Below are 16815 nucleotides of genomic sequence, written 5' to 3'. Positions count from 1 at the left end.
GAGGTACTTGTTAGGAGAGCAGCCATCTGTGAATGGTTTTAAGAGTCCATTTGTGCTTATTCAAATATTTATCCTATAAAGCTGCTGCCTGAGTGAACAGATAAGGAGCGTAATAGTCAACTGGAGGCATTACTGGAACAAATAATCCAGGAGTCTTGATTAAAACTCAATGACACTTTGATTCAAATAAATTCCATTCATTAAATAAACCTGGAATGAAAAAAAAAACAATTTGTCAGAGCCTCAGAACAATTAGATTACTGTAAAAACCCAGCTGATTCACTTGCATCTTTTACGGAATGAAGTCTGCTATCTTATCCAGATTAAACTAATTTATTAGTCATAAGTAGGCTTACATTAACACTGCAGTGAAGTTACTGTGAAAATCCCCCAGTCACCACACCCTGGCGCCTGTTCGGGTACACTGAGGGAGAATTTAGCATGGCCAGTGCACTCTAACCAGCATGTTTTTTGGACTGTAGGAGGAAATTGGAGCACTTGGAGGAAAGCCAGACAGACACAAGGAGAACATGCAGAATCTGCAACCCAAGCTGGGAATTGAACCCGGGTCCCCAGCACTGTGAGGCAACAGTGTTAACCACTGTGCCAATGTGCCGCTTATACATGATTCCAGACCGAGGGCAATGTGTTGACTCGTAACTGCTGTCTGAAATCATAGAATCCCTACAGTGCAGCAGGAGGCCATTCGGCCCACTGACTGTGCGCCAATCAGCCAAAAGAGCATCTTACCCAGGCCCTATCCCTGTAACTCTACGTATTTACCCTACTAATCCCCCTAGGAAAGATGATAGCTTATCAAGTCTCTCAGTTGTAGTAGGCCATTTGCTGTACATGCTGTAGTGGCTCAAGGGCAGCTAGGAATGCACAATGAATGTTGGTCTGGCCACAAACTAAGCCTATAAATGAAATATTTAAAAATATGTTTGTGGAGAAAGTTTCCCTTCACTGACTCAATGGACAGAATTTTCATACTGAAGGAGAGGTGGGTTTGGATGTTGGCAAACTCTTGTTACCGGCTGGCATATTAGTTTGCCAGCCCGTTCCTGCTTCTGCAGGGAGCTTCTGGGGGTGGGGGGTAATGGGGGAGGGAGGGTAACATCAACTAATATTCATGAACCAGTGACTTTCAGCCAATGAGGCCAACTAAAGTATCAACTGAAGGCACTCCACAAGCTGTCTGCATTTTCCAGATGGCGACAGGCCCCCACTCCCTCCCCCCACCCTCCAACGTCCCAAAGGGCAAAAACAGTGACTGGACCGGTTAACAACTGTGTATTGGGACAGTTGAATCCCAGTTGTTCCTGGTTAATGAGTAGTAATCATTGGCTGTTTTAAACCATTAGGAAACAGGCAATAAAGACTGAAGCTGCCAGACAAACTGTGAGTCCTGGCTGAAGCCGGGGGCTGTGTCCTGACTGGAGTCAGAAGCGTTGCGGGTCCTGACTGATACCAGAGTTTGCGTTGTGACTGATGCTGGGAACCGTGATGTATAATTACCCACACTTATTTGTGTTCAGAGAGAAACCTGGTAAAGCGCTGCTAGGTGCCAGATCTCTCCCAAAAGCTTTTGTAATAAAACTACTGTACCTTGACTCATTAACAGTCTCAGAGATGTCCTTTTACCTACAACAGGTCACTGTCTATGTGGAGTTTGTATGTTCTCCCCATGTCTGGGTGGGTTTCCTCTGAGTGCTCCGGTTTCCTCCTTCAGTCTGAAGACATGCTGGTTAGATGCATTGGCCATGCTAAATTCTCCCTCAGTATGCCTGAACAGGTGCCAGAGTGTGGCAACTGGGGGATTCTCACAGTAACTTCATTAACTGTGAATGTAAGCCTAGTTGTGATTAAATAAACCTTATCAGTAAATAAAGTACCTTTTCAAGTGGATTGCTGTTATTTAAATATCGTTCGTGTAGATTAGTGTCTCAGCATTAGCACGAAAAATACATCATACTATCAAATTCTGGTTGCTACACTACTAGAAGGATGTGGAGGCTTTGGAGAGGGTACAGAAAAGATTTATCAGGCTGTTGCCTGATAGGGAAGGTGTTAACTATGAAGAGAGATTGGAGAAACTTGGTTTGTTCTCACTGGAAAGAAGTCGGCAAGATTATGAGGGGCATGGACAGAGTGGATAGTCAGAAGCTTTTTCCCACGGTGGAAGAGTCAATTACTAGGGGGCATTGATTTAAAGGAGATGTATGAGGCAAGTTTTTTACACAGAGGGTGGTGGGTGCCTGGAACCCGCTGCCAGGGGAAGTAGTGGAAGCAGATATGATATTGACTTTTAAGGGGTGTTTTGACAAACACATGAATAGGATGGGAATAGAGGGATATGGTCCCCGGAAGGGTAGGGGTTTTAGTTTAGATGGGCAGCATGGTCAGTACAGACTTGGAGGGCTGAAAGGCCTGTTCCTGTGCTGTAATTTTCTTTGTTCTTTGTCCAAATACTGTCAGCAAGGGTGACACACCCGACCCAGCAACAACAGAGTTGTTGCCACATTTGACTGAGTGCAGCATCAAGGATCCCGAGCAAAACTGGAATCAATCGGGACTCAGGGGAAAACCACCTGCTGGTTGGAGTCATACCCGGCTCAAAGGAAGATGGTTGTGGTTGGAGGTCAGTTACAACAACTCACAGCGGCTAATGAAGTGCATTTTGAACTGATGTTATTGTTGCAATGCAGGAATCCACTGCATTACACAGCAAGCAGCAATGTGATAATGAACAGTCAATCTGTTTTTTTGTGAAGTTAGCTGGGAAATAAATACAGGCCGAGCTCCAGGGAAATCTCCCCTGCGCTTTCTCAAAAACAATGTCATGGGATCTCTTCAATCCAGCACACCTGGCAGACAGGGCCTTGGTTCAATGTTGGAACTTGCAGCCTGGATCTTCAGAGCTGCCTACGATTCTTCAGCATCACACTTGTAGCTACAACCTTTTGCAGATGGATCACATTAACATGATAAAGTCTGCAAATAACTCACGGAAAAGCATGAGCGATGTTTTTATTGTGGGGACAAGGGGGCTAATTATTATTCTGCATCTTAACGTTTCAAGTGATCATTTCCATGCAAAATATTATTTCACTATTTGAGCGATGTAGTTACATCATAGCTGTAGATGATGCCTTTGGTTCGGGGAACAGACTTTACAGTTGCGATCATTATCGGGGTGCATGGTTGCACAATGGTTAGCAATGCTGCCTCACAGCTCCAGGGACCCGGGTTCGATTCCTGGCTTGGGTCTGTGTAGGGTCTGCACATTCTCCCCATGTCTGCATGGGTTTCCTCCGGGTGCTCCAGTTTCCTCGCACAGTCCAAAGATATGTGGGTTAAGTTGATTGGCCATGCTAAATTGACACTTAGTGTCACAGGATGTGTAGGTTAGAAAGATTAGTGGTAAATGTGTTGGGTTATGGAGATAGGGCCTGGGGTGGGATTGCTGTCAGTGCAGATTCAATGGGCTGAATGGCCTCTTTCTGCACTGTATGGATTCTATAATGTGGCTGATCAGATTCAGTCATTCCCAATGTGTTATTAGTAGCCTTTTATCAAAAAAAACAAGCATTTTCTTAATTCCACACATCTTAAGTTAAAGATTGTCTCAAAGATAACTTTCCTGTCAAAGTCACAGTCATTCTCCAGAACCCCAGGGGTGAGGTGAGAGTGGCTTCCCTTGGCACCAAGGCCACATTTGACCATGTGTGGCAGTGAGGGACTCCAGCAAAACAGGAATTGATTAGAATCAGTGGAAAACCTCCTGCTGGTCAGAGTTTTAGCTCACACAAAGGAAGATAGTTGGAGCTCAGCAATCTCAGTACCAGGAATTCACTACAGGAGTTCCTCAGTGTAGTGTCCCAGGCCCAACCATCTCCAAATCCACCTAACCTGCACATCTTAGGGGAGATTTGTCATAGCCAATCCACCTAATCTGCACATCTTTGGACTGTGGGAGGAAACCGGAAGATCCAGAGGAAACCCACGCAGACATTGGGAGAATATGCAAATTCCATGCGGACTGTGACCCAAGCTGGGAATCGAACCTGGCCCCTGATGCTGTGACATGACAGTGCTAACCACTGTGCCATCGTGCTTCCATACATAGAATTCTAGAGTTGGGGAAATGCAAAACATTGTCTGCATGCAAAAGACATCCACATGAGAAAAAAAAAGGTTTATTTATTAGTGTCACAAGTAGCTCACATTAACGCTGCAATGAAGTTACTGTGAAAATCCCCCAGTCGCCACACTCTGGTACCTGTTAGGGTACATTGAAGGAGAATTTAGCATGTCCAATGCAACTAACAAGCACGTCTTTTGGACTGTGGGAGGAAACCGGAGCACCCAGAAGAAACCCACGCAGACACAGGGAGAACGTGCAGACTCCACACAGACAGTGACCCAAGATGGTAATCGAACCTGTGGCCATCACCTCTTCCTCAGCTACTTGGATCAGACATCTAAGCCCAGGAACCAATCCCGAAGCAGTCAGAAGTTAATTCAAGGTGTCTACAAGAGAGCGAGTTCAATAGACAGAGTCCACATTCTTAGCCTTGTCACCAGCAACAGAACAGTTTGAACAGGGCTGGCTTTCAAATGGAACCAATATATATCCCATCACAGAGGGAGTCTGACTGCAAACTGAAGAAGGACCACGCTTCAATCTGATTGGAAAACATGATTGGGGATGGGAAATAGCAAGTAAATTGAATTGTAAATCAATTGTCTTTGGATCAAAGCCATCCTCAAAGTGGTTGGTGGATATCATTGAATGATTGACACATCACAAAAGCATTTTAATGAGAGCTGGACAGCTGCTTGAGCAATCACATCTTTCATTTATGTAGTGCCTTTAACATCACAAGGTGTTTCACAGGGCTGTTACCAGATAAGGTATGACACTGAGTCTCATAAGAGCTGTTAGGATAGGTGACCGAAAGTTGGATCAAAGAAGGAGTGACTGTATGAATGGCACAGAACCGCCACTGGCGTGAGTGTCAGCTAACTGCTTCTGTACCACCCTGTATTTACAAGAGCCACCTCTGTCCGCTGCTGGGCGGAGGTTAGAGCTGTGCAACCTGTGAAGCATCACAGCTTCACCACTGGGGTGGACTGTTGCAACACTCCAAAGAGCAAAGAACAAAGAAAATTACATCACAGGAACAGGCCCTTTGGCCCTCCAGCACTGCCCATACTGCCCATCTGAACTAAAACCCTCTACCCTTTCGAGGACCATGCCCCTGTATATGTCCAGACATCCTTAAAAGTCACAATTGTATCTGCTTCCACTACCTCTCCTGACACCGAGTTCCAGGCACTGACCACCCACTTGCCTCGTACATCTCCTTTAAACCTTGCCCCTCACATCTTAAATCCATGCCCCCCCCCCCCCCCCCCCCCCCCCTTAGTAATTGACTCTTCCACCCTGGGAAAAAGCTTCTGGCTATCGACTCTGTCCACGCCCCTCACAATCCTGTAAACTTCTAAAGAAGATTCCTGAGCAACATCTGGAAAGACATTCAACATCTGGAGACATTGAAAACACACCCTTTTCCCATTTCTGCTGCCAAATCTGCTGAGCTATTGCCTGCTCTTGTTTCAGATTTCCAGCACTTTTTACTATTTGGGACATTCAATACGCTTGGATGTTGGTGAAGTGAAATTGGAGGACGATTGTCCCTTTAAATCTATAAATGTGTCATGACCGTTCTTATGGCAGTAACAAGCAGTGCACATGGCTCAGGAGCTGGGTCTAAATATTGCACCCACGTGATCGCCTTGTGATCACAATATCTTTTTCAAAGCAAGGCTTTAGGAAAGTGACGGTGATAGTGTTTATTGGCTCCACCCCAGGGAGATTAGAGGATAGTGTAAAAACAAATGCTTGGCTCTTGTCCACCACATAATAGCATAGTTCTTTCAGTCACCGTAATCCTCAACAGAATCAAAACATTCACAGCTTCACTGCTAAATTCCTTCAACCCATTTTTAGACTAACTTCCCTGAGGCACTCTGTTCAATAATTGTTACATTTTTTTAGGTCACCGCTAATGTGTGCAGTGGAGATTATTTCATAATATATTACTTATTACTAGACTCGTAGAGATACACAGCATGGAAACTGGCCCTTCAACCCAGCCAGTCCAGGTTTCTTTTGATTTGATTTGATTTATTATTGCCACATTTGATTTGATTTATTATTGTCACATGTATTAACCTACAGTGAAAAGTATTGTTTCTTGCGCACTACACAAAGTGTTGGCATGGGGGTACCAGGACAGGTTGATGGTGGTCTGGACACCTAATAACTTAAAGCTCTCAACCCTTTCTACATCGTCCCTGTTGATGTAGACAGGGGCATCTTCTCCTTTACATTCCTGAAGCCGATGACAATCTCCTGACATTAAGGGAGAGATTATTGTTAACGCACCAGACTCTCTATCTCATTCCTGTACTCTGTCTCGTCATTGTTTGAGATCCGACCCACTGCGGTGGTGTCATCATCACCAAACTTGAAAATCGAATTGGAGGGGATTAGTATTAGTACATGTATTAGCATATAGTGAACAGTATTGTTTCGTGCGAGCTACACAGACCAAGCATACTGTTCATAGAGAAGGAAAGAAGAGAGTGCAGAATAATAGAGATAAAACTGGATAACACTGATATATATTTGGAAACCAAACCTGTCCTTGTGGCTGATGATGATCAAGGGCAGCTCATAAACAATGAGTAGATGGCAGCCAGGAGGGGAACCCTGGACACACTGATTTGTGGGCAAGAGGAGAAAATTAACATCCAGTTTGTCTTTAGCTTCCGCAAAACTTGCATTCCCAGAGGGAAGTGAAGGAATAAAGTTTGAAGACAGCAGGAGGTGGAAGGGTGTGGTGGATGCTATACTTGATTTGATTTATTATTGTCACATGTATTAGTATAAAGGGCGCACTATACAGACAAAGCATACCATTCATAGAGAAGGAAAGAAGAGGACGCAGAATGTAGTGATACAGTCATAGTTACGGCACACAGGAAGATCAACTTAATGCGTGGTAGGTCCATTCAAAAGTCTGATGGCAGCAGAGAAGAAGATGCCCTCCACTACACTTCCTGAAGTCGATGACTATCTGGTTTGTTGACATTGAGGAAGAGATTATTGACCAGTTCACTAGATTTTCTCTTTCCTGCACTCTGTCTTGTCATTGTTTTAGATCCAACCCACTACAGTGGTGTTATCAGCAAACTTGAAAATCAAGTTGGATGGGAATTTGGCCGCACAGTCATTGGTGCATCAGGAGTACTGGAAGGGGTTGAGGACACAGTTTTGTAGGGCACCAGTGTGGAGCATGATCACAGAGGAGGTGTTGTTGCTTTGTCCTTATTGATTGTGGTCTGTGGGTTAGGAAGTTCAGGATCCAACTACAGAGGGAGGAGCTGAGGTCCAGTCCACAGGAGTTTGGAGATAAGTTTTATCGGAATAATGGTGTTGAAGGCTGAGCTGTAGTCAATAAATAGGTTGCCTAAACTGAACTAGTCCCATTTGCCTGCGTTTGGCCCATATCCCTCTGAACCTTTCCTATCCATGTACCTGTCCCAATATCTTTCAAATGTTGTAAATATATCCACTCTGGCAGCTCATTCCATTTACACACCACCCTCTGTGTGAAAATGTTGTCCCTCAAGTCCCTTTTAAATCTTACCCCTCTCATCTTCAACTTATGCCCCCTGTTTTTGGACACCCATACCCTGGGGAAAATAACTTAGCTATTCACCTTATCTGTGCCCTTCATGATTTTATAAACCTCTATAAGATCACCCCTCACCCTCCTATGCTCCAGGGAAAAAAAGTCCCAGCCTATGCAACCTCTCCTTATAATTCAAACCTTCCAGTTCCAGTAAAGTCTATGAGTTCTGTTATAGTGATATCTTTCCTCTGTTAAGTGTACCCCTTTATTCATTCACAGAAAACAAGTATCATTGGTAAGGTCAGTATTTACTTCTTGCCCATCCTGAGGGAGCCAACTCTTTAAATGCTACCGTTCAGGTGGGAAAGGAAGTCATAGCAATAACGTAATGGTGTGATATCTGCATCCCTCTAATTCTGGAGCAACCTGATTTTAATCTTTCAGCCAGTGGTGGCCGTGTCTTTGACTCCCTAAGCTTAGGACTTTCGTCCTAACAGTTCTCTGCTTCTGACCTAACATCTCCTTATGTGTTTCATACTTTGTTTTACAATGCTCTTGCAAAAAATCTTGGGATGTTTTATTCCATTAAAAGTGTTACGTATATGCAAGTTAACGCTGTTTACCTGGCAGGGGTGAAACCATGATCAAGCAGGTGGTTCACCCCGGACGAGGCTAGCCCACTGCACTTTGGGTGTGCTGACACCTGTGATGTCCCCAAATGTGGGATACTCGACTGCAAAATTTGTGATCGAGTATATCCTCATGTGACAGTATATCCCTGTAGTACTGTGTCCATGTGACAGTGTACCCATGCGCCACTGAGTCCATGTGCCTTTGTATCAATGTGACACTGTATTCATGTGACACTGTATCCCTGTGCCATTGTATCCATAAGTCACCGTATCCATGTGCCACTGTATCCCTGTGACAGTGTTTCCATGTGACACTGTATCCCTGTGCCATTGTATCAATAGACCACTATATACATACACCACTGTATCCATATGCCACTGTATCCATATGCTACTGTATCCATGTGCCACTGTATCCCTGTGCCATTGTATCAATATGCCACTATATCCATACACCACTGTATCCATGTGACAGTGTATCCATATGCCACTGTATCCATGTGTCACTGTATCCCTGTGCCATTGTATCAATATGCCACTATATCCATACACCACTGTATCCATGTGACAGTGTATCCATATGCCACTGTATCCATGTGTCACTGTATCCCTGTGCCATTGTATCAATATGCCACTATATCCATATGCCACTGTATCCATGTGACAGTGTATCCATGTGCCGCAGTATCCATGTGCCACTATATCCTGTGACAGTGTTTCCATGTGACACTGCATCCCTGTGCCATTGTATCAATATGTCATTGTATCCATGTGACACTGTATTCATGTGATGCGCTATCCTTGGATCCAGTGACAGTGCAAAGGTTGCATCGGTGTATTTTGCAGCGTCATAATGAAATAATACAGCAATTGTGAGACAAGCATAAAAAGATTAACCAAGTATTTTAATCATATAATTCTATAGGAAATTGGTATAAGCTTGTCATGAAAATATATTCCCAGAATTTCAGATACTATGCCTCCTTTTATATTCTATATTTAGATTATCTTACTCAACACAAAGGAATGATTGTTTCACAGAAAATCATTGCGTGCCACCATATACTTAGATATTACGCAATTTGTTTTCCAAATGAGTTGCTCAAAGACTCTCATTAGGGTTAATTAATGAGGTAGTCGGTTGCTATGTGATGCAACAGCATCTTTCAGATTCAGTGTAACTTGGTCCAGAGTTGAAATGGTGACTAATGACCCAGTGCTGGGGCAATTAATCACAGCTGCATTAAGCCCTGGCAGAAAAAAGGTATAACAATCGTTTCAGCTTTAAAGACTTGACAGCTTTTATGGAAGGACTGATGGGCAGGAAGGGCTGCCCAGTCCCACCTGGTATGCACTCATGACTAAATGCTTTTCACCTGCCCCTGTCTCCATTGCCCACTACCCCATCCCTCTGCCCTGCACATGGGCAGCATGGTGGCACAGTGGTTAGCACTGCTGCCTCACAGCGCCAGGGACCCGGGTTCAATTCCTGGCTTGGGTCACTGTCTGTGCGGAGTTTGCACATTCTCCCCGTGTCTGTGTGGGTTTCCTCCGGGTGCTCCGGTTTCCTCCCACAGTCTGAAAGACGTGCTGGTTGGGTGCATTGACCCGGACAGGCGCAGGAGTGTGGTGACTAGGAGAATTTCACAGTAACTTCATTGCAGTATTAATGTAAGCCTCACTTGTGAGTAATAAATAAACTTTAACTTGAACTCACAGAGAACACAGGAAATTTCCTCTCTCTTTCCACCCCCTTGGTGACTGAAACCTTTCCAGCACACCACGTGGACTAAGTGCTATCTGTGAAGCCATTTACCTTCTATATGATGTGATCTTTGTCACATGTGGGCAGCCTAGTGACACTATGGTTAGCACTGCTGCTTCACAGCACCGGGGACCTGGGTTCAATTCGGTCCTGGGTCACTATCTGTGTGGGGTTTGCACATTCTCCTCGTGTCTGCTTGAGTTTCCTCCAAGTGCTCCAGCTTCCTCCCACAGTCCAAAGATGTATGGATTAGGTGGAGTGGCCGTGGTAAATTGTCTCTTAGTGTCAGGGGGATTAGCAGGATTAATACATGGGGTTATGGAATTAGGGTCTGGGTGGGATTGTTGTCGGTGCAGGCTGAATGGGCCGAATGGCCTACTTCTGTACTGTAGGGATTCTATGATTCTAGAAATGCTCCAGCTCCCTTATGAAGGTGACTCAAAGAGTCAACACCCACCGCCCAAGCCCAGCACACAGCCCAGAAGCACCGTTCTCCCTCACTGCTCACTAATCATAGAATCATAGAAACCCTACAGTGCAGGAAGAGGCCATCTGGCCCATCGAGTCTGCGTTGACCACAATCCCACCCAGGCCCTACCCCCATATCCCTACACATTTACCCGCTAATCCCTCTAACCTACACACCTCAGAACACTAAGGGGCAATTTTTTAGCATGGCCAATCAACCTAACCCGCACATCTTTGGACTTCTAATCATCAAAAATACTACCTGGAGCAGGAAGAATACTAACTGCACTGATCATATTGGAAGAAATTTAGAGTGGAGTATCCTGCACCATTGGCTCTCTGTCTGCAGGGTTGGCAATGGTTCAATCAGGTCAGTTTCCATCCTTCAGACTTCAAAACAAATATGTAGATAAGTAAAAACTGCTTTCATCTTAAGGAGTTCAGATAGTCGAAATGCATTCAAGATAAATGACGTTTCCAGGGAAAGTTGGCACTATTCTGAGCGAGACAAGGGAAGGGATTGTGAGACACTGATAATCATTGAGACACCAGTAGATTGAAAACAGATTAACATGGTACTCATGTTAAAACAAGCCACCAAAACACCACGGGGAATTATTTCTGTAATAATGGGATTGATTAGCTTTGTTTATTCTTTCTTGGGACATGGGTGTCACTGGCTATCCAGCATTTATTGCCCATCCCTAGTTGCCCTGGGAGGGCAGTTGAGTGTCAATCACATTGCTGTGGCTCTGGAGTCACATGTAGGCCAGACCAGGTAAAGATGGCAGATTTCCTTCCCTGAAGGACATTAGTGAACCAGATGGGTTTTTCCGATAATTGACAATAATCTACTGGTGATTCTTACTTCCAGATATTTTTTATTGTATTTAAATTCTACCATCTGCCGTGGTGAGATTCGAACATTAGCTAAATTTCTGGATTAATAGTCCAGCGATAGTACCACTAGACTATTATCCCACCACAGGGACGAAGGTGACCTGTTCGGTAATAACTTAGTAAGCGGTGATCAACATGGATTCAGAAAGGTTTCTGAAATTATAGCAGAAAACACCTGAAAATCTCAGCAAGTCTGGCAGCATCTGTGGCGAAAGAATGAGGCCAATGTTTCGAGTCTGGCTGGCACTTGGTCAGAGCTGAGATTAAAGAGAATCATAAAGGTTTCTGCCTGGGCAACCTCCTTGATTTCTCAGAGGAAGCAACATCCACAGTGGAAAGAGCTGAGGCACGGCTTTCAGAAGGCTTTCGACAAAGTGCCACATGATAGACTATTTCAGAGATTATTTCCTCAGGTGAATGTAGCTGTTACTAGGGTTCATGGTGGGAGATACAGGAGGGATGTCCGAGGTAGGTTCCTTACTCAGAGAGTGGTTGGGGTGTGGAATGCATTGCTTGCTGTGATAGTGGAGTCGGACGCTTCAGGAACTTTCAAGTGGTTATTGGATAGGCACATGGAGCATTCCAGAATGATAGAGAGTGGGATAGCTTGATCTTGGTTTTGGACAAAGCCCGGCACAACAGCGAGGGCCAAAGGGCCTGTATGATGATGTACTGTTCTATGTTTCATGTTCTACGATAGGCTGTTACTTAAATTCAAAGCTCTGAAATTGGAGGGTAAAACTCTATCATGGATGAGAACAAAATGGCAGCTTACAACGAATGAATTGGGGCTGCGGGTCTGTGTTGGAGCTGTTTCTAACTCACAGAAGTTTCCAGGTTTCAGAAAGTTGTCAAATCTGCAGATTGTATCAAATTAAGATGCAGCAGTGGAATTGGCAGAGGAGTTTTCCGAGACTAGGGATGAATTGGATCTAATGTCAAATGGAACGCAAGTCAAGGAAGGTGATAGTCAAACTGCACTGTGCATTGGTCTGGCTACACTCAAATATTGTATCCAACTGTGGTCGGCAAGAATCAATCCTTTGAAGCAATGCAGAGATAAACTGCGAGGTTGATTCCAAGAGTCAGGAGGGTTGGAGTTATGATGAAAGACTGGAGAAACCCAAGGTTTTTCTGATTGGGAAAGGATGTGTCAGAGAGAGTTGATCTCAGTCCAAAGATGTGTGGTTTAGGCTGATTGGCCATGTTAAAATTGCCTCTTAGTGAGATGCTTAGGTTAGAGGGATTAATGGGTAAAATATGTAGGGATGTGGGGGTAGGGCCTGGGTGGGATTGTGGTCGGTACAGACTCGATGGGCCAAAGGGCCTCTTTCTGCACTGTAGGGTTCTATGATTCTACGATTCATAGTGAGATATGAATTTAGATGGGAATTCAGAAGGTAAGACAAGAATACTCCTTTGAATTGAAAGTGCAGCTAGGGGCCACGGGTTTGAACTAACAATCATAGAATTCCAACAGTGCAGAAGAAGGCCATTCGGCCCATCGATCGTGCCCCAGCAACAATCGCACCCAGGCCCTGTCCCTGTAACCCCACGTATTTATCCTGCTGATCCCTCCAGACACTAAGGGACAATTTCTTTCACCATGGCCAACCCACCTAACTTGCACACCGTTGGACTGTGGGAGGAAACCAGAGCACCTGGGGGAAACCCATGCAGACATGGGGAGAACATGCAAACTCCACACAGACAGTCACCCAAGGTTGGAATTGAACCCTGGTGCTGTGAGGCAGCAGTGCTAACCGCAAATAGACTTTTTTTTTGGAACAGTACCAGGAAATTCTTCATTGCCTGGAGAATGTGTAAAAAACTTCTAAATAATAGCAGAGGCAAAAATCCCTAGAATTGTTTGCAATTTTGGGAATATAATTTTTGTGCTCGTCAGGCAATGAATGAAAAGCAGCCTTTCAGCATCTGTTGGGGAGACAAATAAAGACGTTTTGAATTTGTTCAAAATAGTTTTGTTGGAGGATTAGACACCTTAACAATCCCAGCCTGCCTTTCTTTATGTGTGGACTTGTCCCTTAATTAGTGCCAGCATCTTCTGTTTTTTAAACACAAAATTCAGCAGTGCTCCCAGTCGTTAGCCAGCAATATCTGACAGAAAGGAGCGACAGAACTGAATTCAGGTCTGCGCGCTATAGACCCGACTAAACCTCATGGTCTGAACTTGTGCTTGGGTAAGCCAATGGAAGATTGCTACCATCCATCATCTAGCTTCTGGAGATTGGAGCCATGGGCAGCTCACAAGGAATTGTTCATGATTTATGGCTACTTTTAAAAAAATATTATTCCCCCAACTCTTCCTGAAAGCTGTGAAAGACTTAGGGCAGGATTTTACATCATAAGACATAGGAGCAGAATTAGGCCACTCGACCCATCGAGTCTGCCCAGCCATTCAATCATGGCTGATATTTTTCTCATCCCCATTCTCCTGCCTTTTCCCCATATCCCGTGAACCCCATAATAATCAAGAACCTATCTATCTCTGTCCTAAAGACACTCAATGACCTGTCCTCCACAGCTTCTCTGGCAAAGAGTTCCACAGAATCACCACTCTGGCTGAAGAAATTCCTCCTCATCTCTGTTTTAAAGCATTGTCCCTTTAGCCTGTGGTTGTGTCCTCTGGTTCTAGTTTTTCCCACTAGTGGAAACATCCTCTCCATGTCCATTCTATACAGACCTCGCAGTATCCTGTAAGTTTCAATAAGATCCCTCCTCATCCTTCTGAACTGTAACGAGCACAGACCCAGAGTCCTCAACTGTTCCTTATACGACAAGCTCTTCATTCCAGGGATCATTCTTGTGAACCTCCCCTTGATCCTTTCCAAGACCAGCACATTCTTCCTTAGATATGGGGCCCAAAACTGCTCACAACATTCCAAATAGGGCCTGACCAGAGCCTGAAACAGCCTCAGAAGTACATCCTTGCTCTTGTATTCTAGCCCTCTCGACGTGAATGCTAACATTGCATGTGCCTTCCTAACTGTCGACTAAACGTACACGTTAATCTTAAGAGAATCTTGAACAATGACTCCCAGGTTCCTGGCTGCGCTTGTCCCAAAACTGGAAAATCCCACCCGAGTTCAATGGATATTTGTGTGGTCTGTCCCCCACCCCCTACGATCCCTGTGGCGGGTGAGACAGAAAGATTCCTTTTTTTCTCATATCTTTCACAATCTCAGGCCAATCTGAAGTACAAGGTCGGAAATGTAGCAACCTATTTGTGTACACAAGTTCCACACACAACCATTTTAAAGTTTATTTATTAGTGTCACAAGTAGGCTTACATTAATACTGCAATGAAGTTACTGTGAAATTCCCCAAGTTGCCACACTCCGGCACCTGTTCGGGTACACTGAGGGAGAATTTAGCACGGCCAATGCACCTAACCAGCACTTCTTTCAGATTGTGGGAGGAAACCGGACCACCCGGAGGAAACCCACGCAGACATGGGGAGAACATGCAAACTCCGCACAGACAGTGACCCAAACCGGGAATCGAACCCGTGTCCCCGGTGCTGAGAGGCAGCAGTGTTAACAACTGTGCCACCTTGTATGATAATGAGTAGACAAATATTTTAGTGATATTGAGGCATAATTATTGTCCAGAACACTTCCCTGTTCTTTGGAATATAGCCTTTGGTCTACAGTCTTTTATTCTCATCTGAGAGGGTAGATAGAGCCTTGTTTAAAGTCTGATCTAAAAGGCTGCACCTCTGACTTGTGCAACATTCCCTCAAGTCCCTGAACTGGGATTTGAATCCATAGCCTTCTGACTCTGAGCTAATGCTGAGCTACAAATGACATTAGTGAATCTTTGGTGGGGCAATCACAGAATGATTACAGCACAGAAACAGGTCATTCAGTCCATGTCAGTTCTTTGCAAGAGCAACACATCTAGTCCCACTTCCCCCAACTTTTCCCTACAACCATACATAGCTTTTCTCCTCAGATCCATTTCCCTTTCAAAAGTCTCGTTTGAGTCTGCAACCAAAGTCACACTCAGACAGTGCATTCCAGACCCTAACCGCTGGCTGTGCAGGAAGGTTTTTACTCCTCATATCTCCTCAGCTTCTTTTAGCAATGTCATGCGAGCATCAATAGCCAACTAATGAGACATTCTGATGAGCCCTGACATTGTCAATAGACCGTCTGATCACAAGATGCACATCACAACTGAACCTAACCCCATTGGATTCCAGACTGCCACAAAGGCGCACTTCCAGAAGCGACCACTGGATGGTGATCAAGAGCAAAATCTATGAGCAATTTCCGCACCCCTTCTACTGACAATTCTGGATCAACTAACTCATGAGACACTATGACCTTCCTGGTCTGTCTCACTTAGTTGAGGAAGCAGCTCAGGAGACCTCCTTCTGGGCCGAGCCAAGATGGCAGTTAAGAGGTCCAGGCAGAAAGCAGGCAGGGAGTGGGGGCGGGGCGGGGCGGGGCCGGGGGGGGGGGGGGGTCTTTGACATGACAGCCTGACTCTTTTACATTGTGTGGGAGCATCTCTGGACAGGAAGCATGTGGCATCCACTGGTACAATTCCACAATCAGTTGCACACTGGGGTAACTGGCTATCGCCCTCTAGGAATGTAAATTTGAGTTAAATTTTCTTTAAAATTTTGGATTTTTTGATAGTGGGTTAGTACTGCTCCTTGTTTCTGGTTCTTCCAAACAGGTATGATTGAGGTGTTAAAAACGTTAAAGGGATTAGATACAGTGGGTACAGAGAAAATTTATGTATCCTTGTCTTAAAAACATTCAATGAGGCTACCTCATTAAATGTTTTTAAGGCAAGGATATATAGATTTTTGAACAGTAAAGGAATTAAGGGTTATGGTAAGTGGGTGGGTAAGTGGAGCTGAGTTCACGAAGAGATCAGCCATGAACTTATTGAATGGCGGAGCAGGCTTAATGGCCTCCGAATTATTACGTTCTTATTAAAATATTTTTCTTCTCTGGAGGGAATCCAGAAACCAAGGGCACAATCTTAAAGTTTGGGCTATCGGGAAATGAAATTGAGACCAATTTGTTTTCACAGATTTTGGAAATCTGTTTCCCAAAAAGGGTATGGCTGCTGTGACAACTGAGAATTAAGATGGAGATTGTTTTTTTTATGGATAAATATTAGTTTTTTAAATTAATTCATGGGACATGGGTGTTGCTGGCTGGCCAGCATTTATTGCCCATCCCTAGTTGCCCAAGGGAAGTTGAGAGTCAACCACATTGCTGTGGTTCTGGACTCATGTGTAGGCCAGACCAAGTAAGGACGGTGGATTTCCTTCCTCAAAGAACGTTAGTGAACCAAGTGGGTT

At 44.6% G+C, this 16815-nt stretch overlaps 1 non-coding gene across 1 annotated transcript; it reads left to right on the top strand.

Annotated features, from left to right (window-relative positions):
• The first annotated feature begins 8321 nt into the window (after positions 1-8321).
• On the top strand, positions 8322-8483 carry LOC145351099 (U1 spliceosomal RNA). Its single transcript, XR_013888322.1, has one exon. It is a non-coding gene; the product is annotated as a U1 spliceosomal RNA (small nuclear RNA).
• The last annotated feature ends 8332 nt before the right edge of the window (positions 8484-16815 follow it).

This window comes from Carcharhinus amblyrhynchos, chromosome 1 (assembly GCF_965287045.1).
Source record: "Carcharhinus amblyrhynchos chromosome 1, sCarAmb.v2.hapA, whole genome shotgun sequence".
Lineage (NCBI taxonomy): Eukaryota > Metazoa > Chordata > Chondrichthyes > Carcharhiniformes > Carcharhinidae > Carcharhinus > Carcharhinus amblyrhynchos.
This window is presented reverse-complemented; position numbering and strand designations above follow the sequence as displayed.